This window comes from Salmo salar, chromosome ssa10, assembly GCF_905237065.1.
Source record: "Salmo salar chromosome ssa10, Ssal_v3.1, whole genome shotgun sequence".
Classification (NCBI taxonomy): Eukaryota; Metazoa; Chordata; class Actinopteri; order Salmoniformes; family Salmonidae; genus Salmo; species Salmo salar.
Window position 1 is genome coordinate 80,176,070 of NC_059451.1, and position 24,457 is coordinate 80,200,526.

Here is a 24,457-nt window from a genome sequence, read left to right on the forward strand (position 1 = left end):
TCAGTTCTCATATTGATTGTGCTTAAAGGCCCAGTGCAGTCAAAAACTAGATTTTTCTGTGTTTTATATATATTTCGACACAATGAGGTTGGAATAATACTGTGAAATTGTGAAAATTATGATAATGCATTTTAGTGTAAAAGCTGTTTGAAAAGAACACCTGAAATTTCATCCTGTTTTGGTAGGATGGTGTTTTGGCCCTCCTTGTTGACATCACCATGTGGTAAATTAGTTAATAGACCAATAAGAAAGACATTTCTAAAAAACTTGCCTACTCAGACCACTCCCAGACAGTCCTAGCAAAATTCTTGCTTGAGAAATGTACCTTTTGCTATTTTATTTTTAATTTTTTTACTATTTTAATTGAAAACAGAAATAATTTGATATTAAGATAAAAATTACTGCATTGGAGCTTTAACATTTTATGTTGAATTATGAGTTTGTATTACAAATACGTCATTACAAATGTATATAACCAGCTTGTCAACTAAGAGTTAAAAGACTAGACAGAGACAAAATGTTCAATCATTTTTCCTGGACTCGTTATGGTTAGCTTTTTGCAAATGTGTAGTATTTGAATACATTTTATCAAGCAAAGTTATGTTTTTAATGTATCACAATGCTTTACAATTCTGTATGAAGCCTGAAAATGACATGGCGGCTCCGCCATTTTGTTGAACATTTCCTTGGATGGGACCGAGTGACTGAATCTGTATTCTCGCGTTGATTGCCAAGTCACAATAACAGACATGTTAGTTAGTGTTCTACTCTGATCATGTTCTCCTTCACCCTCCTCTCACTGTGTGGAGTTGTAGCACTGCAAAGCATAACCAGGAACGTAACTTCGACTAACAGGTTTGATATTTACTTGATTAACCATTTTAATCTAAGTTGATATTATCTAAAGTTAATACTGAGTAAGATGCATAGCATACATGCATATCATATTTATTAACAATACAGTTAAACAATCCCTTCAAATACTACAGACGGAATAGTTACATTTACCTCCCTGTTCTTCCTCCAAGCTTTTTTCTGTTGTACGAGGACATCATTTTTTTTTATAGCTGTATTGTTTGCCAAAGTTCTTATGCACACCTGTGTACAGATTGCGTTCCTTAAAAAATATCTTAGTTGAAAAATAACTACATGAAAACCTGCCATGTTAACATTTCTTCATTTATTATTTGAAAAGTGTTTAAAGAACGCGTGGTTGGGGTCATTTACAAATATAAAACACAACGTATAGATGAAATAAAACTGCGTGTAATTAATTACAGACAAATGCAACCCAAGTAGAGAAGAAGGGAGCGAGGTAGAGGCACACAGTGGTAAAAATTGGCAGGCCACCCAAAACCAAAACCCTATCCTCAAGTGAACTTGTTGCAAACGCTAAGTGCTACATGCACGCTAAGCTAAATGATAACTACAGACAGTTCCAAACCAACCATCTCAAACAAATTCACAGCTGCATGTCCATTTCTCCTACATCCTCTACAGAAACTGAACAGGGCTGTGCATACGAAAAATACACAATCTTAATATACATCTACAGTAGCCACAAACTGTATGTGTCAATGTACATGCTTAAAACCAAAGACGTGGATTTTTCAATTGGCTAAAACACATGGCGAGATGTGACGTGAGGCTACACTGCTTTGGATGGGGTTCTAGGGGGTTCTAGGGATCTACTGTAGCTCAGGCAGACACATCCAACCCAGTATATCTCCTTTTTAAAAAGAAGACTGTAAAGACTGCTAATAACGCCCTAACTCAGCTGGACCATTTCTTCAGTAAGTAAACACAAAGAGTGTTTTTTTTTTTTTTTTGTCCCTGCTAGCGGCAGGTCCATTGAATGTAGCCACCTGTGTCTTATTGAACCTTGTTGTGAAGAGAGGAGGAGAGGAGAGGGGAGAGTCCTCGGAGTAAGCGAGCAGAGGAACCGGTCGTCCGTTGCCGTGCTGTTCTAGCGAGGGAGCCAGCAAGGAACGAACGGGTGGTTGCGTTAGGAAAGTGCTCCTCAAAGACCCACTCTGCAGATGAGATGAGAGCCCAAAACAGGAGCAGCCATGTTGGCTAGTCCCGTCTGAGCTAACCTAACAGCACAATGACATCCACAAACCAACAGAAAGTTACACACAGTAAAAGAAGCAAAAGAGTAGTTTCCCCCACCTTTTTCTCTGCTAGGCATGCAATCCCCTGCTATACTTTTCATCTGGCATTAAAGACATAAGGCATCAAAATACGTCCAGAACAGGAGACATGCAGAGATTTGACCGTTTTTCCTTTTTCTTTCTTTCTTTCTTTCTTTTTAGAGCTCCTGATACTTCGGGGCAGAGAGGGGGAAAAAAGTTCAAGCGTGTGAGCACAGCCTTTGCCGTTATTTGTAACCAGAGCCAAAAGAGGCAGGAAGTTGTTTTACAATAGTGTTATAGTAATCTGCCACAAATGGGAAAAGCCAAACGCTGGTCGCATGGTGGAGAAGGTGGTGGGACAGAGAGAGGGAGGGAAAGAGGAACTATGAAAAAGACAGAGATAGAAAAAACGAAAATCCAAATAATAATCGGTATGTACTAAGATGGTGGAGGACTGGTCTGCCATGCTGTTTTGTAGTGTGTGTGTGTGTGAGTGTGTGTGTGTGTGTGTGTGTGTGTGTGTGTGTGTGTGTGTGTGTGTGTGTGTGTGTGTGTGTGTGTGTGTGTGTGTGTGTGTGTGTGTGTGTGTGTGTGTGTGTGTGTGTGTATATGCGCGCGCAAACGGCAGGGTTTAGGGAGGGTGGAGCGCGCCACAATGCAGGATTCTAGATGATTCCAGGGTAAGGGATAGTTTAGACGCAAATATACTCAACCATCTTTTCCTATTTGGACAAGCTATCCTGTGCCTTTTTACCCAGGACAAATCAGAACCCCTCGTGTTTTCTGTGAATTCTCAATCACGTTGTAATCACAGCAGCTGTTTTTCTTCCAGAAAAGCAGTGAGGTCTCACCCAAAATGCTTATCAGGCTTTGACCCCTTGCCAAAATAGCTGTAAGGGTCGTGCGATGTTTAGCCCCTCGGAGAAGCAGAGCCAGGGCAGGAAGAGGACAGTCTTAATGTACTGTACTGTAACTCTACTAACCCCGCTCTCTACACTGCCACGTGCTACACTACAGTATTATACTCAAGTAGCTCCCATTTTTCCATATCTACTTTTTGTCTTCTCAATGCTGCTTTCACGCTAGCTGCTGTGGCATGCTAAAGAGTTAATACTTTCTGTCTGTAAGCCATGGCTGGCTGTAGAATGTGATCCAGACAGACTGTTGCAGCTTGACGAGAGAGAGAGCTACAGAACTGTACTACACTGTACCAGATAAGGTTAATCATTTAACCTGCTCTCAGAACTGTTGCATATTTCAAATGTCCTTAGGCAGGGCAGCCCACTCTGAGTGTTTGTACGTTCTCTTTTTTTCGTTTCCTTATTTTTTATGCTCTTTTCTGTAGCTGATTGCCGGGGTGCAGAGAGTGCTAGTATGGCGTGAGTGTGTGCACTGCGTCTGCGCACTGCCGGAGGAGTGCATTTCTGTGTCATTCTTCCTCCTCTACCCCCTCCCACCCTCGACTGCTTTCCGCCCTCCCACTCTCCCCCGTCTCTCTCTCTCTCTCTCTCTCTCTCTCTCTCTCTCTCTCTCTCTCTCTTTCCCTCTTGGTCTCCGTCTCCCACCCTTTCCCCTTCCTCCTCCCTCTCTCAAGTGCATATACAGTTCCTTGCCGTGTTGGACGTGTGATGAAAAAGTGGCTGGCTCTCGTGCTCCGCCGCACCTCCTATTTCATCATCAGTCGAGCTTTTCTCTCCTTCACTCTGCGCTTGCTGCCTCGTCTCTTCTATCGCTCGCTCCCCTGTTCTCAGCTCCAGCCGCACGCAGGGGGGAGACTCGAGCTCTGTGGGGAGAAAAAAAGAACAAAGGTTTGCTGCTATTTCTACAGTCAGGGCCTCCCCACAGCCCGCCCTTCCATAGAGGAGATTTTTTTTTTTTTTTTTTACTACTAGCTGGATTTTAACCCTCTGCCTCCAAATATCTACACAACGGCTCTGCAAAAACCTGGCAACAAGTAGCTTTTTTGGGGCCTTTCCGTAGTTTTGTGCGGCAATTTTTGCATCAGTTTGGATCTTGGTGTTATTTCTTCTCTTTGGGTGTTATTTTTTCATCTGCACTGATACCCAGAGTTTTATATTTTCCTTTGAAAGAGTTTGGCGGTGTGCATTTTCAAGGTCTTATTATTTTCTGTCGTCGTTTGGTCGTGTTTGTATCTCGCCACGTGACGAGCCTTCTTCCTCCTGGAGCTGTGTTCGTACGGGCGTCATTCCTACTGGGTAAGCCCTCTCTCTTTTTCACGCTCTTCCTTCTAGTGACTGTCTGTGGATGACAAGCAGGAGAACGTGTCCAGTCTCTGAGCGTGTGGTACGTCTGCGTGTTAAAGACGTGCCCTTCGTGAGCGCCATCAGTTCTCTCGCCTGGAAATACTGCACCTCCCTCTTCTTCCTCACTCTCGCTGTTTCTCTCCCTCTTGCTCCCTCTCTTTCCCTCCCTCGTTCTCTCGTTCTCTCTCTCTCTCTCTCTCTCTCTCTCTCTCTCTCTCTCTCTGTCTCTCTCTCACTGGCTCTTTTTCCTAACAGGGGAGTGAGTGCTGGGCTGGAGCTCTTTCTGGGACAGGAGCCAATTCCAAACAAAAGACAGGAAAAGGCAATGACAGAAAAATGCAGCGATTGAATTTGGAAAAATGTTGCAGCGAAAACATAAGAAGTGATTGTGCATGTCGTTTCGTGCCGCCGATGCATGCTTGTGTTAAGTGTTAAAAGTGATTTCAGGGGCTGAGACAGCTTGGGGAGCGGAGGTCTGAATACACTTTCTCGGGTAGCGAAGGCATTCGAGTTGGGAAGACGGAGAGAGGGAAGAGAGGAGAGGAGGGGGGGTTCCTTTTTTCCAGACTGCTGAATTATTCATGTAGGCAGCCAAGGCTGTGACTGGACTGGTTGTGCTATTTGCATGCATCAGACATGCTGTTTGTCTGTTTGCTAACATTCCTCCTTCAAAGACTTGTTAACTAGCAGAGGGTTTTAGCTGGAGCCTTCCAGACAGCCTCATGGCCTCCTTTTGTTGCAGGGCCCGCCAGGCCTGGGCCCAGCCTACGGCAGCCAGGCAAGGTAGCAGCAGCCCAGGCTGGGGCTCTGGACTGAGGCTGGGCTGGGCTACGAGGTGGACTGCCTGGGGAGTCACTGGGCCTGCGTGCCTCTGTGCCTGCCTGGCTAGCTTGGTGCTCTGCCAGAGCTGCATGGGACACAGAGGCTGATGGATTTCTGTTCTCCTCAACAGAGATGTGGATCCAGCGGGGAAAAAAGAGAGGAAGAGAGAAGCTGCTCAGAATTTCACCCCCGGATTCGGGAACGTTTCGGAATCGCCTCTACTGCAGAATATTTGTAAGTAATACCTGTTTCTTTATGTGTGTGTGTGTGTGTGTGTGTGTGTGTGTGTGTGTGTGTGTGTGTGTGTGTGTGTGTGTGTGTGTGTGTGTGTGTGTGTGTGTGTGTGTGTGTGTGTGTGTGTGTGTGTGTGTGTGTGTGTGAGTGTATTCATTGCGTACATGTGTTGAATTGTGTATAGTATCATCTTTGTTTATAACACTCATTGTACAAAATAATGGACTTCATACACTATAGTACATCTTTTATTTTGATGCAAGTGCTGAACCAAAAACCGCAATCGGAATCCATTGCATATAGTCGTGCATTGCACGAAGGTAGTACTTTATGTTGGTTATGAAAGCGTTTTTTTCATGGCAAATCACCAGTACTCAAACTCAAAAAGTATAATACTGTGACCTCTACACAACACAGTTATTTAATAATATTGCAAATGTGTTTTTCTTAAAACCAGAGGTATCCGTTAATGGTCCATTGATTACTGCCAAATGAATGTGATTTCGTTGGTAATCGCGGGGTCACGTTTGTAGAGATATTTCATGTGAGTGATGCGGTTTTGGGTTAGGTGACAATGTGTGTGGAGTGATACATTGTGGTACCCAGTTTGTTCAATAATGTTATCTTTCCCAATGACTCATCTGTCAATTAAGGCTGGGTTGGAATTATGATTTATTTACAGGTGTATTTGTTGTTCGTCAAAGTCTTGATTTATATTGATACGATTTTTTATTTTGCATGGGTTATTTTGAACAACAGGAGAAGGCGCAGTGTGTGTGTGTGTGTGTGTGTGTGTGTGTGTGTGTGTGTAGCTCCTGTTGCTCTATTATACCCCTTATATATACAGCAGCATAGTACAGCATTTTTGGTACATTTTCAATATATGATTGCAATTGTAATACAATTAGTAAAAAGTCAAGTCCCTGCAATGCACAGATATTTCCGTCTGATAAATTACACTCTGCTCATTTTTCTTAACAAAAAACTCATATTGAAGCAAATAAGTAAATCAGACTTGTAATTTACACACACACTTATACAAATATATTCAGTGTGTTAGGGTCTTCTCATTATAATATGGCTGCTATGATTTGGTTATGCATTTGGCTGCTACAAAATAAATTAGAATCTAATTATCTAGCTATAATAATAATTCAGACTTGATATTATGTGTTGCTGGCACAAAATTTTATTTCAGCAGATCACACTCAATCACCATGTTTTCTCCAATACCCTTAAATTGTATCACTATAATGCTATTGAATATTTCACTTAATTGTGAAATGCCTATCTGTGAGGTTTTGAGCAAAATAGTCACGGTTTTCATGAACATGGGGAATTTGGTTACATTGGATGTTGAACTTGCTCTATCATTTAGTGTGCTCGTCGATTGATAAACACACCTCGCAGTGCATTGCCAGTAACAACACATGCCTGCTTAAGACTCTGCATTCTAAAAAGCATAGGCCTAATTATTACCTACTTTACGCTTTTTCAAATGATGAGCGGGGAGACCCTTACTGAGAAGCTTCGTGTTAGTAGTTTGTATTCAGTCCATTACATACATGGAAATGCATGGTCACAAAGGTAGGCCTAATTTAGCCATGGATATACTGTATGTGCCCACTTGCTTACCTTCAAAAGTACATGAATTCGACTGGCAGTTGAGTGCGCCACCTCACCCCTAAGGCCTTTTTGGCGGGGGTGGCTGTCTTCCAGGGGTAGTTAGCTCCGTTGCATGTGGAGGGGCAGATGGCACGGTCATAAGCAATTGCAGTATTTTCTCTCTCTCTCTCTCTCTCTCTCTCTCTCTCTCTCTCTCTCTCTCTCTCTCTCTCTCTCTCTCTCTCTCTCTCTCTCTCTCTGTAACATTATACCTGCCCAAGCATAGCTCCTGGACAGCCCTTCACATACTGTGAATTGAAGTCCATTATACTGTACAGTAGGTACACACAGATACAGACAATTATTTGGGTGGACTCAGCATACGAAGGTGCGCTTGTACACCACACACACACACACACACACACACACACACACACACACACACACACACACACACACACACACACACACACAAACGCTCATGCACACACATATACACACACAGATCGTTAAAACGTGTAAAGATGCAATCCTATGAGTGAAAATGTAAAAATGATTATTTTCTGTCCATTTCTAATAATGAATCATTGAATAAATGGTGTTAAACCACTATATCTTTCCTTATTTCATTACTGTGTGTGTGAGCTGTGAACTGTGTGTAAGCAGACCACTTATTGTGTTGCAAATAGGAAACTGCAGGTTTAAAATAGACACCTCTGTGAATTTGAACTTGAGCGTTTGAACTTGAACGTAAATTTGGACTTGAACTTGACCTTGCATTTACTCTGGGTTTCCGTTGCGACTGACATTTCCTGTCCATTGACGTTGGTCCTCTAGATGACATAGCATTTCAACATAATATCTGTATTGGCAGTGAAACCAAGCGTAGATGTAGTTTGTGTTTTTTGTGGGTCGTAACAGTCTGGAAAATCAGGTAATAGGATTCTATATGACAAATTATTTTCAAGGCCCCAACTTCGATAGTTGGTTTTGATTATTATCACACACAAAATAGGTCTACTGTGTTAGATTTTCTTTGCAAATAGTTATTTTGTCAAAATTGTATATAAATGGGATTACTGGTCGATTATTGATTGCAAGGTGCTTTGACGGGTAGCCATTTCCTTCTTTTTTTGAAAGAAGAGTTGCGTCTTATATACTGTCCTGTAAAGTTCAATTTGATGCTGCAACATGTTGTCTACCGTCATTCAAATACATTGGCAATACAAAGGTAAATAGACACGTCCAATGCAGCATAAACGTATGCCGCTCGAATGCAAAGTGGTGCTCTCTGTACGGCGGTGCTAAATGTAATAACTAATGAACTATACAGACAATGGCGGTAGACGTGATCCTCATTGGAAATACGACATTTGTCAATGCGTGTATGTAATTGTATAATTACAAAGGCTGTCAGAGTTAATCAGTTAACTCAAGTTCACTTTTTGTAATTTTAGTGCACTATTGTCTTTATCACGATTAATTGCATTGTCTGTAAGCGTTCGAAATACACTGAACACAAAATAAATGATCTATACAGCTAAAAACAACAATGCGATGTCAAAACAAGTTGACTTTGAGGTTAAAGAAGGTGTGCTTTATCAATTGAACTGATATTGTATTTTCCGTAACTTTTCACAAAATCAAAATGTCAATATTCTTGTAAATGATTTCTGAAGAAATTCTGAATTTGCGATTAAGTGCACCAAATCCTGCATTAACTCGTTAAAAATTTTTTTAGTTACGGACCTTAATAATGACACAATGCACACACATATTTTTTTATGAATGACTGTACTGAGTGCAATGACCGTCAAAGACTATTTGATCCCGTAAAACGTACAGTATATTCTTATCCCCTTTTGTTAATATATTGTGTGTATTATTTTTATACATTTGGGGGAATTAAATAGGTCAATTCTGTTTCACAGAATTGTGAGATATAAATTAGGTGTGTGTGTGTGTGTGCTTGCATGCGTGTGTGTGTGTGTCTGTGTGTCTGTGTGTGTGTGTGTGTGTGTGTGTGTGTGTGTGTGTGTGTGTGTGTGTGTGTGTGTGTGTGTGTGTGTGTGTGTGTGTGTGTGTGTGTGTGTGTCTGAGTGTCTGTGTGTCTGTGTGTCTGTGTGTCTGTGTGTGCGTGTGTGCGTGTGTGCGTGTGTGTGTGTGTGTGTGTGTGTGCGTGCGTGCGTGCGTGTGCGTGTGATATTACTTTATTCATGGTTATTACAGTCAAACATACCTTTGATAATTACAGTATGTTAACAGTTTAGAGGCGTAGTTGTACTATATTAGATCAACTCATGAGTTTGGACTGGACTGAAACTAATCTGGACAGAGTTTCTCTTCTGAGTAGTTAGAACGAGTGTGAACAGCCCAATTCACATCGTATGGTAAATTCTAGACAAATATCATGTTCATACTTAATAGTTATCTCAAGTCATCTTGTCTATCATCAAATTTGTATATTTCTCTGTTTAAAAAAGATTTCTAGCAGTAACTCAGGGTTTGGAAGGTTGCCTACTGCGTATTGGCTCTCACATTTCAGCTAATAATTGGTCCTTGTTGCCTATAGTCTGTAATTCATACTCAATTTAGTTGTCAGCATAAAACCATTCATTCTCAATTCATTCAATAGATTTTAGTGGAGGAATGAGATTAGTATCTTGTTTGGCATTGCAAGCGTAGTGCAATGTGTACATTGGTACTTCATGTAATGAGTAGGCATACTGTACAATTGTGATCCATATGTCATACCACGAAGGGAAACCTAATTCATTTCAGCACATCACTTTTTGATTATTGAGAAATATGTATTATCGGAAAAGTAGGTTTGTCCTGAACAAATTGGATTGATGATCCATGGTTGACGAAAAGAAAAGTGAAAATAGATTTTATCATGTTCTTACAGTAGGCCTACATTTTCTCCACAGTAACTAGGTTTCAGCATATGATGTGTATTTTTACCCAAATCGTCTTTTGAGGCTCTGTGTGGTTTGACTCATGTGGCACAATGTTCTATGTACTCTTACCACTACTCATACTGAAAATGAATCGCCCACCAGCACAACATAACCATGAACAACCAGTGCTTTGTTTCATTTGTTAAATGGAGAAATTGTCATGTAGAATAATTTGATTTCTATTCATTAGAGATGTAGTATTATTATCCAGTATCTTTCTGCTCTGATATTAAGCACAGATCTGAGGATGGTGGCTATCACAACCAAAATGCCCACCAGAAATTCAATATCTGCATCTAGGAAGCAAGAAATGATTTAACTGGTTCAACCAGCCGTTATTCCTATGACATTTAGTGCACGGTGTGTTTTTTTATCATGTCTTCCTGCATCTGGTTGATCAGCGGACCGGTAAGCCTAAATACAGTGCAGGCTTGTGTCATTTTCAATCTTGGCTTGAATTATTTCTATCATATCTTATCTTATGTAATCCGCTGTATCTATTAGATTAGCCCCAAAAGTGACATCACATTCTGAGTTATGTATATAAAACAATGTATTATATTGACCATTACATTTTTTTTCTTTTAGTCGTTTAGCAGACGCTCTTATCTTATTTATCTTAAGATAGCTGGGGGGGGGCGACAACCACATGTCACAGTCATAGAAAGTACATTCTCCCTCAAAGTACATTCTTCCTATCAGCAAAGTCAGAGTTAGTCAAATTTAAAAAAAGTAAGATGCTGAGCTGGATAGAGCCCTATTTAGGTTTTGGCTAGCTGTCGTAAGCATTTTAAAACGTTGGCAAAGTCCTTTGCATCCATGTGACTAGTTGCTCAACTGAATATGAGATGCAGGTTTACAGTGTTTTACTTTGCAGGTTTTGTGACAATACTTAGGCCTAGGTATTAAGACTGTATTTATCTCAAGAAGGGATAAAGATAAAGTCCTATACTGTACATACAAGCCTATATGCCCATCCGCATAGGAATATGATGAGCTTGTAGTTTCAGCTAGCCAGATTCTATATTGCTGACAGATTTCAGAAGTCAACACTGCTCCAACAAGCCCTAACTAGCTAAATGGATTCCAGTTTTCAACTCTTAGTGTTATGACAGTGAGTTGGTAGAAGCAACAACCTTGGTACTTAGACCTGCATGTACTGACCCGTAAGTCACAAGGGAAGGACAGTATTTAGCTATATGTACAGTGCCTTCAGAAGGTATTCACACCCACTGACTTTCTTTCCACATTGTGTTGTGTTACAGCCTGAATTTAAAATATATTCAATTGAGATTTTTTTTTTGGTCACTGGCCTAAACACAATACCCCATAATGTCAAAGTCGAAATATGTTCAGACATTTTTTTTTACTAATTAATTACAAATGAAAAGCGGAAATTTCCTGAGTCAATAAGTATTCAACCCCTTTGTTATGTCAAGCCTAAATAAGTTCAGGAGTAAACATGATCTTAACAAGTCACATAATTAGTTGCATGGACTGTGTGCAATAATAGGGTTTCAAATAATTTTTGAAAGACTACCTCATCGCTGTACTCCACACATACAATTATCTGTAAGGTAGTCGATGCAGTGAATTTCAAACACAGATTCAACCACAAAGACCAGGAATTGTTTTCCAGTGCCTCACAAAGAAGGGCACCTATTGGTAGATGGGTAAAAAAAACACACAAAAAAACAGACATTGAATATCCCTTTGAGCATGGTGAAGTTATTAATTACACTTTGGATGGTGTATCAATACACCCAGTCACTACAAAGATACAGGCGTACTTCCTAACTCAGTTGCCGGAGAGGAAGGAAACCGCTCAGGGATTTCACCATGAGGCCACAGTTGTAATTACTCCACAATACTAACCTAATTGACAGAGTGAAAAGAAGGAAGCCTGTACAGAATGAAAAGATTCCAAAACATGTATCCTGTTTGCAACAAGGCACTAAAGTAATACTGCTAAAGATGTGGCAAAGAAATTAACTTTATGTCCTGAATACAAAGTGTTACGTTTGGGGCAAATCCAATACAACACATCACTGAGAACTACTCTCCATATTTTCAAGCATAGTGGTGGCTGCATCATGTTATGTGTATGCTTGTAACCATTAAGGATAAAAAGAAACTGAATGGAGCGAAGCACAGGCAAAATCCCAGAGGAAAACCTGGTTCAGTCTGCTTTCCACCAGACACTGGGAATTCACCTTTCAGCAGGAAAATAACCTTAAACACAAGGCCAAATCTTCACTGAAGTTACTTACCAAGAAGACAGTGAATGTTCCTGAGTGGCTGAGTTACAGTTTTGACTTAAATCTACTAGAAAATCTATGGCAAGACCTGAAAATGGTTGTTTAGCAATGACCAACATCCAATTTGACAGAGCTTGAAGAATTTTGAAAATAATAATTGGTAAATATTGCACAATCCAGGTGTGGAAAACTCATAGAGACTTGCCTAGAAAGACTCATATCTGTAATCGCTGCCAAAGTTGCTTCCACAAAGTATTGACTCAGGTGTGTTTTCATTATTGGGTATTGTGTGTAGATGGGTAAAAAAAACGGTAGGTGGGGGCAGTACATCCTGTATAAACACAAACTCACTTCCTTGACAACCGCTCTGCACTGCTCAGCAAAGCGCAAGAAGTATGAATGCCCTGACTTCTGCTGAGGCCGTAAATGCTGCAGAAGTCTGATTGACCACGCGCCCGCATGCACAATGCACTTCTCTCTCCAGAATGCGCTCTTTCCCAATTTGTGCACATTCATTGTTTCATAACTTAATTGTGTGAATTGTTTGCGTTTGATTGTTATTGTATATCAGTTCCCCATTACATATAATCACCAGTATTACATTTACTGTTAATTTCTATAATTTATTATCTACAATGTTTGTTATTTTGGTTGCGGTCATTTCTTTTAATGCATTCAATATTGTTATTCCAGTCGTCCTGTTCTCATTGTCGGTGTGGACACATAGTTTGCAGAGTGCACAAGCTATGCTACACTTGTGAGAAACACGTTTTGGATTATTTCATTTCATTTTCGAGTTTTGACAATTGAGTCTTTTGTTTGGAGCGCTCCTGTCAATGTCGAGTAAGGACGCGCACTCATAGAAGTATTCCTATAGGCTACCTGGGCTACGAGCAAATGTAGGGATATAAATGTGCCCATTTGGGGATCTGATAGTATTTCTGATTGGCTTAACGCACCACCGCTAATGACCTGTGGAGCTTCTCAAAGTAATGTTTTCTTCACCTCAAACAGCAAGCAAACAGTCTGTTTTCACATCCATTGAGAATTACAACAGTTCCTCGATGTATTTGACAAATCTTTCCAGCTCTCTCCGTTTCGATAACCACTCAGTGAAAGGGGAAAATGTCATGCTCTGAAACGTCATAAAATAAGCTTCTTATCAGTGCTTGACTTGAACTGAAATAGGTTCCGGTTCTCATTTTGAGCTCTGGTACTGTTTATATTTAGGTGCAGGAGCTCCACAATACTTCTGAGCTAATATTCTATAAGGGGAACAGGAGCTCAAGCAGTAGATAATGTAAGGTGCCGGTACTCAGCTCCGGTGAGCTCCTGCCCAAGTCAAGCACTGCTTGTTATCCCAAGCGCAAGTAGCCTACAACTGTGAATGTCCCGACGCGGGAAACTCTGAGGGCCCAGAATATTTTATACAATGTTGCAAGTTCGCTGGCGCAAGCTTCAGGCCGGACCGACCCATTTAGTTAATAGTTGACACAATGTTTCAAGTTCCTTGCAGACTGGCCATGTGTAGCCAATGTGATTCATAGGATATTTATTTTGATCAGGATATTTTCTACCTGCAGGCTGCAATGTTTTTATTTGTTGGCTTTATTTAGGCTATTTTTACATAGGTGGCAATGGTAATAAAAGTTACTTTTTATGTTTAGAATTTTGATTAACCACATGACAAGGATTTTGAGATATGAAGACTTTATTATTGAAAAGTTTTTAAAATGAAAATGTGCATATGAAAACCATACTGGCACACAGATCGGTAGAAATAGTAAGATAAATTGGAATTCCACATGAGAAAGGTTGCTGACTCCTACTGTAGCCTATTACTGGCAACTTCAGGAGAGTAATGGCAGAATATGGGAAAGCCAGCAGGAATGGGAGGAGAAAAGTTGGGTCAGGTGAAGTTTTTTTTCCTTCTTCTGGTTATCTAGATCTCTGGCGCCCTCTTCAGGCATCAAACCGTAAGCTTAAAGCATCAGACAAACTGGAAAAATACACGTTAAAAAACAGACGACTTTCGGTCAACCAATATTTTTTTTTTCAGGGACAGCCCTAGAGCTCATAAATGTATGTGTAGATGTAAAACCAACTAATGTTCTTTGTTTGTTTGTTTGTTTACAGAACCCTTTATATTTTATTTGTCATACAATTCTAGAGTTCATTTATACTCTCCCATGTAAATGAATTAAATAAACTTGAATTTGGCATGTTTAAGGCTGGCCTCAGTTATAGATTGAGTTGTCTAGCTTTCCAGGTTTACAGCACTGAGGCTGAAGACTAGAGCGGGTAACAGTGGCCACTACAGGTCCTCTAGTCTCTGTGTAAAGCAGGATTATATGCAATACACTGGGGCCAGAGAAGGCAGAAGCAGAAATACTGTGTAGGTTTCCCCTCAGACCCCCTAGCCATGCCTTCCTCTCCTCTCCTCTCCTCTCCTCTCCTCTCCTCTCCTCTCCTCTCCTCTCCTCTCCTCTCCTCTCCTCTCCTCTCCTCTCCTCTCCTCTCCTCTCCTCTCCTCTCCTCTCCTCTCCTCTCCTCTCCTCTCCTGTCCTCACACATGGAAGCCATTAGCCCATTACGCCGCTGACCACTGAGGATTGGGGGCCATTTTATTCTCTCTGCGTTTATCGGGATGTCATCAGGCACGTCACATGAGATTTATCCATGAAACCACACGAGCTCCGCCGAGACGCTGAGCGTAGTAATAATGACATAATATTGGACTGGAGGAGAGTTTGGGGGATGATGTCGATTTTCCTCCTCTAACGCTATAAGTCCCCCATGTAGGCCCTTTTGTCTCAACTTTGACCTGCACTCAATCAGTTTACCTCAGCAGACCAAATGAGCGACTCAAATCACCAGCAAAATAAACTTGCATTTGGGCTAGTTCCAGGTACTAGTTAGTCATGTTTTAGATAGTTTGTAATGGGTAATGTACCACGTCCAAAGGGCCCCTTAGTACAGTATGCATCGTTTGGATGGATACTAGTTTTATGTACCTGCCAGGCTGAGTGATATTCCAGATAGCATTCGGGCTGAGAGCCTTCCAGTACTCATATATTCCTTCCCTTTTTTGGCCTCAGTCGTCGCCATGGCAATTTTGTCCTCGAAAAATTGCAGACTGCAGAAGTGTAAAGTTAGAGGTAGGCTACTGGAGCAGAGTGTCAGAAGGTTTTTTCCAGAAATCTCCCACTTGCTATTTTATCCACTCCAATCCCTCCTCTCCTCACCAGCATTTTCTCAAACTAAAGACCGCCAGTAGGAGGAGATTGTAAAGCTTTTAGTTGTGTGTTAGATTTAGTGCTTTTAGTCAGTGAATGTAACTGAAAATGTGGTCTGTTAGATTTAGTACTTTTAGTCAGTGAATGTATCTGAAAATGTGGTCTGTTAGATTTAGTACTTTTAGTCAGTGAATGTATCTGAAAATGTTATATCTTGATTACATGGCTGTAACCATTTCTAGGTCTTGTAATTTGTTGGATAGTGATATTGTTACATTTATGTCATTAATTGCAACAACAACAAAAAATTCCAAGTGAAGGTTATTGTGGAAATGCATGTAGTCATAGAACAAGTGAATACCCTCTCACACTGTCAAGGCAAAGTAAATGAATATGGACCTACAGTATGCTCTTACTTGGAGTTTGGAGAATACAATTCAAGTAGTGTGTTGCTTGCTGTTAACAGTTGGGCGTCTTTGTAAAGCCTTTACAGCTCAAATGGTTGTGTTTTACTGTAACATCCTACAGTGTGTCTTGGTTCACCCACACATCACAGATGCTGTATGTCCCCTGCCCTCTGCAGTCTGCACCTTCTTCTTCAAGCCTTTTGACTTGTCAACACAGTACAGTTCCACTGCCTCTGCTCCGTCGTCACAGGAGTTGGGTTACTCACAGCAGGGCCATAAACATGCACTGGCATAGGGCCATCTTGCCCTACTGTAATTACAAACATTAGAAACAATATATAAAAGACCCCTGGTTGCCTCTGCAAGGCTACAAACTCCAACTGCAATTAATGTCCTTGTACAGAATTATCACCCTTCAGCAGCACGGCTAAGTGGAGGCTGGTAATTGGTGGTCCTCTCCCCTGGTCCAATAGGAACAACCCTTTACTTCTCTCCATGCTACCGCTGGGATCTTCCTCTCCTTCTCTCTGTACTTTGTTGAGAGTTGAATAATGATGACTAACTAACTACCCCCGTCCTCCGTCCTTTTCACCTCCACACACTCGCCATCACATGGGAGATCTGTAGGCACACACACACACACACACACACACACACACACACACACACACACACACACACACACACACACACACACACACACACACACACACACACACACACACACAGGGCCCCCGTCCATTAAGACACGTTAACAGTTTTTCCATAACATTCCATATACTCCCTTTAATATAGGTCAACTTGCGCTACAGAGAGAGATAGCAAATCCTCCTTATTCAAAGTTCAGCCGTTCCACAAGGTCTTAGACCAAGGGCTGGACGATATATTTTCATGCATCCTTGACTTGACAAAATTCACATGGCATGTTTTTGCATTCTTGACAAAATTCAGTATTTTTGCCTATCACGCACATCCGTGTACTTTTACGAGAAAAGATGCAGCACGATAATACAAAATGTACATACGTTTAAATTCTTCTTTCGCTATGCAAAATTAAAGAGGCACATGGTTTTGTCAGGTAATTTACCTTCATGGTTAGAACTGTCTCCATTACGGCGGTAAGCTTGTAAACTTTTGTATACCGTGTGGGTCCGAGTCCCACTTGCGACAAACAAAATAAAAAATCTTCCTACTGCTAGTCTTTGAGTCAAATAACGAATATGTGATGAAGTAGATGATAATAATAAAGTACATTAAACATTGTACATTTAAATGTACACGTCTATGTAATATAGAAGTTTATTAGCAGTGTGTCTAGGTAAAGAAAGAATCTTGAATCTTTATTTAAACGATGGCGACTACCCTTCCCTTCTTAACACACTACCACAATAAATTCAAAAGAAAAAAATATAGAATCTGTGATTCCAACCCTTGCAGCCACCTTACACTCTGAGCTATTTCACAAGTCCTTATAAGGCATTTGATATAGGTCATTTGATGAGCAAAATGTTGTGTTGTTGGTGTTGTGGTTGCTAGGATTTTTGTTGGTGCTCATGCCGATTAATGTTTTGGTGTGGGTGTTCAGTGTTCAGCGGAGGGAGCAGAGAGATTGTGGTGTGGTACATCCTCCACTAATGAGTTTCCTTGCCCAAGTCAGACCATGGGGAGAATGTGGGGCGAGCTCATTAGTCAGCAGACTACAGAGACTGGAGGCCCTGGAACCAGACTGATCTCGAGCTATCTCTCTCTTCTTCCTCTCTCTCTCTCTCTCTCTCTCTCTCTCTCTCTCTCTATATATATATATATATATCTCTTCTTCCTCTCTCTCTCTCTCTCTCTCTCTCTCTCTCTCTCTCTCTCTCTCTCTCTCTCTCTCTCTCTCTCTCTATAGGCTGCATGACTGACTCTGGCCGATGGCACGGGACTTTTGGCCAATCAGAGAACCCCATGGTCAGACAGACGGACAGCCCTAGCAGTAAGTAACTTATTGTAAGCTATTTTATAATACAATTTGTAAAATATCATATTGTATAGATTTGGATTTGTTTAGTATTTATGACTGCCTCGTCTTACTTTGAAATAGCAATTAGCAAGTGCAGGTGGCTAAAACACACAAACACACACCACACCGTACCTAATCTTCAGAATCCATTGGGGCATAAAAAGTTCTGTGTCTAGCCAACCACCGCTATCTCTCTGCTGTGCCTGAAACCGTTACAAAATGGTGTCCGCTCTCTGCCTTCAGCTCCCTCCAGCCCCCTGCAGCTCTCCCATCCATTTTGTGTGTCTCTGCCAAAGTAGTCAGGTAGCAGGATGAGAGGAGAGAAAGAGAGAGAGAGAGAGAGAGAGAGAGTAAAAGTAAAGGGATGGGGTAGGCTAGATGGGGCATAGAGAAGAGGGCACTAGTCCAGAGGATATTGGGGGGAGAGAGGCATGTTAATGTACAGTGACAGGAAGGAATACAGAATCTGCTCTTCTTATTTGGAGGTTTAATTGTTTCCAACTGACTGACTGACTGACTGACTGACTGACTGACTGACTGACTGACTGACTGCATACAAAAACAGCCTTGAAGACAGCGCCGCTGGACCCTTCCCAGCTCTTCTTCTCAAAGAGCTGACCTTGGGCGGACGCCATAAACTGTTATTTTCCATTGGCCCACAATGTGATGCTGGCAAGGCCTGCAGCTGCACAAAACCCCGCCCCCCACCCCAGCCCCCTCCGTGCCCCACCCTGGCTCGACTCCCCCAGCAAGTCTGTGCCTGGCCTGACCCGTAACACAACCTGCCTGGCCTGCTTACGGTGCAGAAGAGCCGGGGCCGCCCAAGCTCTATCCAATGCCCCTATCGTTTCCGCCCCAGCCCTAGCTCCAACCTCAGCCCCAGTTCCAGCCCCATGCCCCATCCTCAGCCAAGTTCCCAGCCCCAGCTCCAACCCTGACCCCAACCTCAGACCCACGCTAAGCCCCAAGCCTCCAATCCTTACCCAGTACTGCCCGCGGCTCTGGAATTCTGCACATGCCAGGCATTCGATTAGACAGACATAATAGTGTATAGATCCCATGCTGCCTAGCCATACTACCACGGCTATATGGATAAGGGACAAGGCTTCAAAGACCCATGGTCTTTAGCTATGCTAAGCTAACTGTGCATCATTCCTTTATTAGCAATGTTAGCAAACTCAGATATTGCCCCCTTTTTAGCAATGTTGGAATCTATAGCCTATAGGCTACCAGTAGACCCACATAGACTCAACAGAAGCCTATGTTAGGCTGTGGAACACTGTTCAGACAGTCAACACCCCCATAGCTCAGTTCTTTAGTCTGTCTCTCTCTCTCTCTCTCTCTCTCTCTCTCTCTCTCTTTAATATCCTTCCTCTAATCTGCCCATGTGCTCCAGTATGGCACAGAACAGCCTACATATTGTATTTGTGGTAATGAATTATAAATGATATTGCATAACCGTTCCCGTTATAACCTTATCTGTGAATCATCTACCCAGAGACATGCAGCATGGATACATTTCCCCATGCTTGCAGTCTAGACCGGACCTTGTGGAAATGATACTGTGAAGTTGCCTGGCCTCTGGTGGGCCTGCGTTTGTTTATGGTTACACACAAAGCAGATGGCCGCGCAACATGGTCGCATATCTCACACTAACACTCACTGACACTGCCACTGCCACAAGCACACACACTCACCCACGCACACACTCACACTCTCGCACACTCACACGCCTGAGGAACAATCGAGGTGGACTCGTGAGCTATTTATTTGATCTCTGATCTCTCTTTCTATTCTCCCGTTATCAATGGGTTTTATGATTGTCCCATATGACTCATGAGGATACTTAACCTGAGTAGCTAGCTAGCATTGACAACAGTGGTTTACATGGCAGACCTGATCCTGCCAAGGGCTCAAACGGTAAACTACAGCAGCTAACTGTATGTAAGCTAACTGTATGTCGGTTATAGTTAATATTAGCTATTTGTAGCTAACAGTACAATAGATGACTGTACAGTAGTAGCTAGCTGTATCATAGCTAAATGTACAGTAGCTAACCATCCTAGCTGCTAACCTGTTCATCAAAGTTACTGGCTTATTTTTGAGAGAGGACAAAATGCCATGTTTCTCTGTGCTGTAGAATTGGGAAAATCACATTTCTATCACGTTTGTTTGTGTGTGTGTGTGTGTGTGTGTGTGTGTGTGTGTGTGTGTGTGTGTGTGTGTGTGTGTGTGTGTGTGTGTGTGTGTGTGTGTGTGTGTGTGTGTGTGTGTGTGTGTGTGTGTGTGTGTGTGTGTACATGTTTTACTATAAAATTCAGAGAAGTGGGGACATTTTGCCTGTCCTCACTTGTAAAAAAGCTGGTTTAGGTTTAGGGTTAGTGATTAGGTTTAGGGTTTAGTCTTAATGGACGGGGGGCCCTGTGTGTCTGTCTGTCTGTCTGTCTGTCTGTCTGTCTGTCTGTCTGTCTGTCTGTCTGTCTGTCTGTCTGTCTGTCTGTCTGTCTGTCTGTCTGTCTGTCTGTGTGATGAGAAAGAGCTGGTGGGTAAAGCTCCCTGCTCCGGGTGATCCCTGCTGCATGCCTTGTCACTGTGATGACTGAGGCCATTTCTCTTCTCTAAAGAGGAGGTTGGTGCTAGGTCAGCTAACTTTGGTTAATGCTGCTTCCATACAGGCCATGTTAACGAGGATTTGCTATGTGCTAGATTATCACTAGATATTTTCTAATCATACAGTCAACATGCACAGCTGAATATCACTCCATAGACAGACACACATGCACAGCATACACACCAGGATACCTCTCAAGGCCCATATCAGCACCAGAGGTTATAGGGAGGTTAGCTTGTCTGACTTTGACCAGAACCCCCCCCCCAGCCCATGTGTAACTGGACCTGGTCTGCCAACCTGCTCCCTGCGCTATGCGTCTCCCTCTCTAAACCTGGTATGAATAGATGTCCATGCCAGCTAACTCCGTTAACCCAGGGGCCTAAGTAGCCATGCTTCCCTTTTTAAACGCTCTGACGTGTCTGTCTGGATACCTCCTGTCTGCACCTGGCTACCTCTCTGGGCTACACACACACACACACACACACACACACACACACACACACACACACACACACACACACACACACACACACACACACACACACACACACACACACACTGATAGACACACACACACACACACCAGTCTACAGAAGCTCTGACAGGGGGAATGCAGAGAGGGGTGTACGTTTGAGGAGAGGGTGTGTGCGTGTGTGTGTGTGTGTGTCCATGTGTGCAGGAGTGTAGGGAGGTACTGTGTACAGTATGGAGGGCAGGAAGGTCTGTGAGCCTCTGTCTGTAGACAGCCACTGCTTAGGTTAAGTATAACTATAAGAAATCTAAGATGTGTCAAATAAATGATAACCAGCTCAGGCCTCCAGCTATGCATTTGGTTTGCTAACTTACTAAGTGGTTAGATGTCAAGATCAAGCTTCTTGGTTACAGCAGAGACATTCAACCCCCTCCTGGATCAAGATCCCTGTTGCCTAAATTGTTTTGTGCAGGGTTTTTTTTGAACGAAATAGCGCCCCTTGTTTGCACATTAGGTAGTACCTTATACCGCAGTATGGTACAGAAACGGTATGATGGTATGAACATCTGAACCCTAGTGTGGGCGTGCGTGTGTATGTGTGTGCTTGCGTCTCACTGGATGTTGTCAGCTGGTCCATGTTCAAAGGAATTCCTTTACCAGCATAGTGTCAACTATGGATCATAACTCTACAGCCATCTGCCATATTAGAAGATAATGTCCAATCAGCAAGCTAAGGTCAAGTGTTTTCACCTTGTGAACCCAGACCGCTCCTTTCCAGTAAACATGTATTAAAGTGTGTGTGTCCGTGTGTCTGCGTCCATGTTGTGTTTGTACCTAGAAGCCAAGCCTCCAGTGATCCACTTACCAGAACAGTAAGCAAAGCTATGTTTAATAATGCAGGCAACAGAATCCTCCTTACTACTGAGCAGACACAATGGGCCTCTAAAGACTCTCTGTACTGTCCTCTCCTGCTCCTAGGGGATATAGCAGCAGAGGAGCACTATCGAATGTGATTGAATGACTTGACAGCAGGCACTGTGAAGTGAATGAGAGACTGTATGTGCGTACTTGGATGCATACTTCTGCATCAACACACCAATTGCATTTTCTTTTAATTTCACCAGGCAGTTGATTGAGGGATAAACTCATTTACAACAATTACCTTGTTCTTACATTTGGTTGCAAGAAGCCAAATATCAAGTTTAAGTTTTCCCCTTTCTACAAGTAATAGATTTTTCCTCTTGGGTCCTTTCAGATGCTGCTACCTGACAAGCTGCTTAGAGCCTGATGGAGAGAGGAGGAGGAGGGAGGAGGAGGGAGGGAGGAGGCGATAGGCCAGTGTTTTTTTTCTCTCTCTCTCTCTCTCTCTCTCTCTCTCTCTCTCTCTCTCAGGGCGTGTTAAGGAGCAGGTGAGCAACATTAACAGCAGCAGCTGCTCTGCACACATGTGGTTCAGGATATTCACCACACTGCCTATCTGTCTGTCCACCGGTGTGGACAGACAGTCCACCTGTACTCAATAGCTCTTTCAATGGAGGTTCTCTAGAAGGATGTTTTTTAGTCCTGGATTAGGCTTATTCTGTCTGGAAAGCTGTCCAATTGAGTAGCAGAGTTACACTTCAGACAATCCCAGGATCTCTGTGTCAGACTGCTTGGAGGTGAATGATTCTGTGATTGTGTGTTCATGCTTCAATCCTAACCGTTGTTCTGTGTCTTCTTCTGGTACAGGACCACACATGCCCCCTTGGTGACCGACTGTCTTTGCCCTGAAGTACTTTCAGTAACCATCTCTGTCTGTCTGTCCGTCCATTTGTACTAACATCTGTCCTGTCAACAAAAAAATAAAAAAAATAATTGAAATTACATAAGTGGATCCAAACTCTGATCTCCTTTAAAAAAAAAATTAAAAACAAGTTGTCTTCCTGACCTGGTTGACTGGGACCAAGGTACTGGAGTACCAGTGTAGACCGTCGGGTCGATGATGGTCCTTTGGGGTGAGGTAGTAGGTTGTATAGTTTTAGGGTCATACCCTTCCTGTCAGATAACTATACAACTTACTGTCTTTCCTGAAGTGGCTGTAATATCATCCATCATCTCTGCAGCCCACTTGTCACCTGGACCTCGATGGGAATATGTACTATGAACCAACTCAAGTTGATAAAATGTTTGTAATGTCATTTATATGGTATCTGTGCATCATTTGGTTCTGTTTTGGTATGGCTCTTTGTTCATTTCAATACTTTTTGTTTGTATGATGTATTTACTATTTTGCCATGAACGTGATCTGCCTCTCTGATGTTCGCACGGGGTGAGGTAGTAGGTTGTGTGGTTTCAGGGTAGTGATTTTGCCCCATCAGGAGATAACTATACAACTTACTGCCTTCCCTGAAGGGCAGCAATACTACACCAGACAACTACAGAGGGCGCTGTGGGCACCACATGATAATCTAGCATTGGAACGAGGTCATCTAGCTTTTGATCAGCTACAGAGGTGACTGCAGCGTTTCAGGTAAAGTCTACTGACAGTCTAGTATTACAATGTAGCTACCATGTTATTTGATCACTTTGAAATTGTATTTATTCAAAAAGGTAATAAAAATGATTATTTTATAAAATGTCAACTGTCTGTACTTGGTCTTTCTTTTTGCTGTGTTTGGATTTAAGAATCATATGAAACTCTTCAGCAGATGATAGACAGGACTCTAGCTCCCTAGTCCTAGGCAACAACGCAGAGAGATAGAGAGGAGATGGAGTGTGTTTGCCAGTCAGTATCGGGCCAATATGGGTTTCAGACGTGCCTTACTGTCTTAGGACTGTAGTCTGTCTGCTGTATCTCATAGCAAGGACAGATTGCTGTATTACCCTGGCTGGTCCAGACCTGGTTCACACTGGCACCTTCACCTTAGTGCCTGGCCGGACCATGAGCAGCTCACAGGCAGATTGCTGTAGCTCTTTCCTTGGTCTCATTGGTGGAATGTTACTCATCTATTTAATAATTAATAAAGATTATACATTTTTTAAACAACTCAAATCTGGTGTTTCTACGTCAAACAGTTTTGTTCCGTTTCAGTCTTGTGTGATATATGTAGGGATGCGTACTCAAAATTGAATATATTTCAACTCTATATCGGACATGGTTCAGGTGTCTTCTTTTATTAAGCTCATCACCATGTGTGTCTGGTGTTTCAAAGTAGATTTGTTTAAGACTACTAAGAGTCACGGTGACCCTGATTTAGCCCAGTGCAGTAAAAAGTTTAGAACTGGGTGCCCGCTTCAGCAAAGCTCATCACAGCTCCTTGATGCAGTATCTGAAAAAAAGCATAAGAGTTAAGTATATAATTTACCTCAACAAACCGGACAATGGAACGGCACTCGATACAGATTTTTTTAAAATCTTGTCACGCCAAGAATATCTGGCCCTAGGTACATCAGCCACATTTTCCATTTACAT

General features: G+C 42.2%; 1 long non-coding RNA gene across 3 annotated transcripts in view; it reads left to right on the top strand.

Moving 5' to 3' along the window:
* Positions 1–23,627, top strand: part of LOC123724451 (uncharacterized) — a 58,934-nt gene extending 35,307 nt beyond the window's left edge. For 2 of the 3 annotated variants that reach the window (XR_006757004.1, XR_006757006.1), the window contains 3 exons: positions 5,352–5,455; positions 17,813–17,896; positions 22,262–23,627. This is a non-coding gene — a long non-coding RNA (uncharacterized lncRNA). Of the gene's footprint in view, positions 1–5,351; positions 5,456–17,812; positions 17,911–22,261 lie in introns of all 3 variants that reach the window. The other variant, XR_006757005.1, reaches the window with a different exon arrangement.
* Positions 23,628–24,457: the final 830 nt, after the last annotated feature.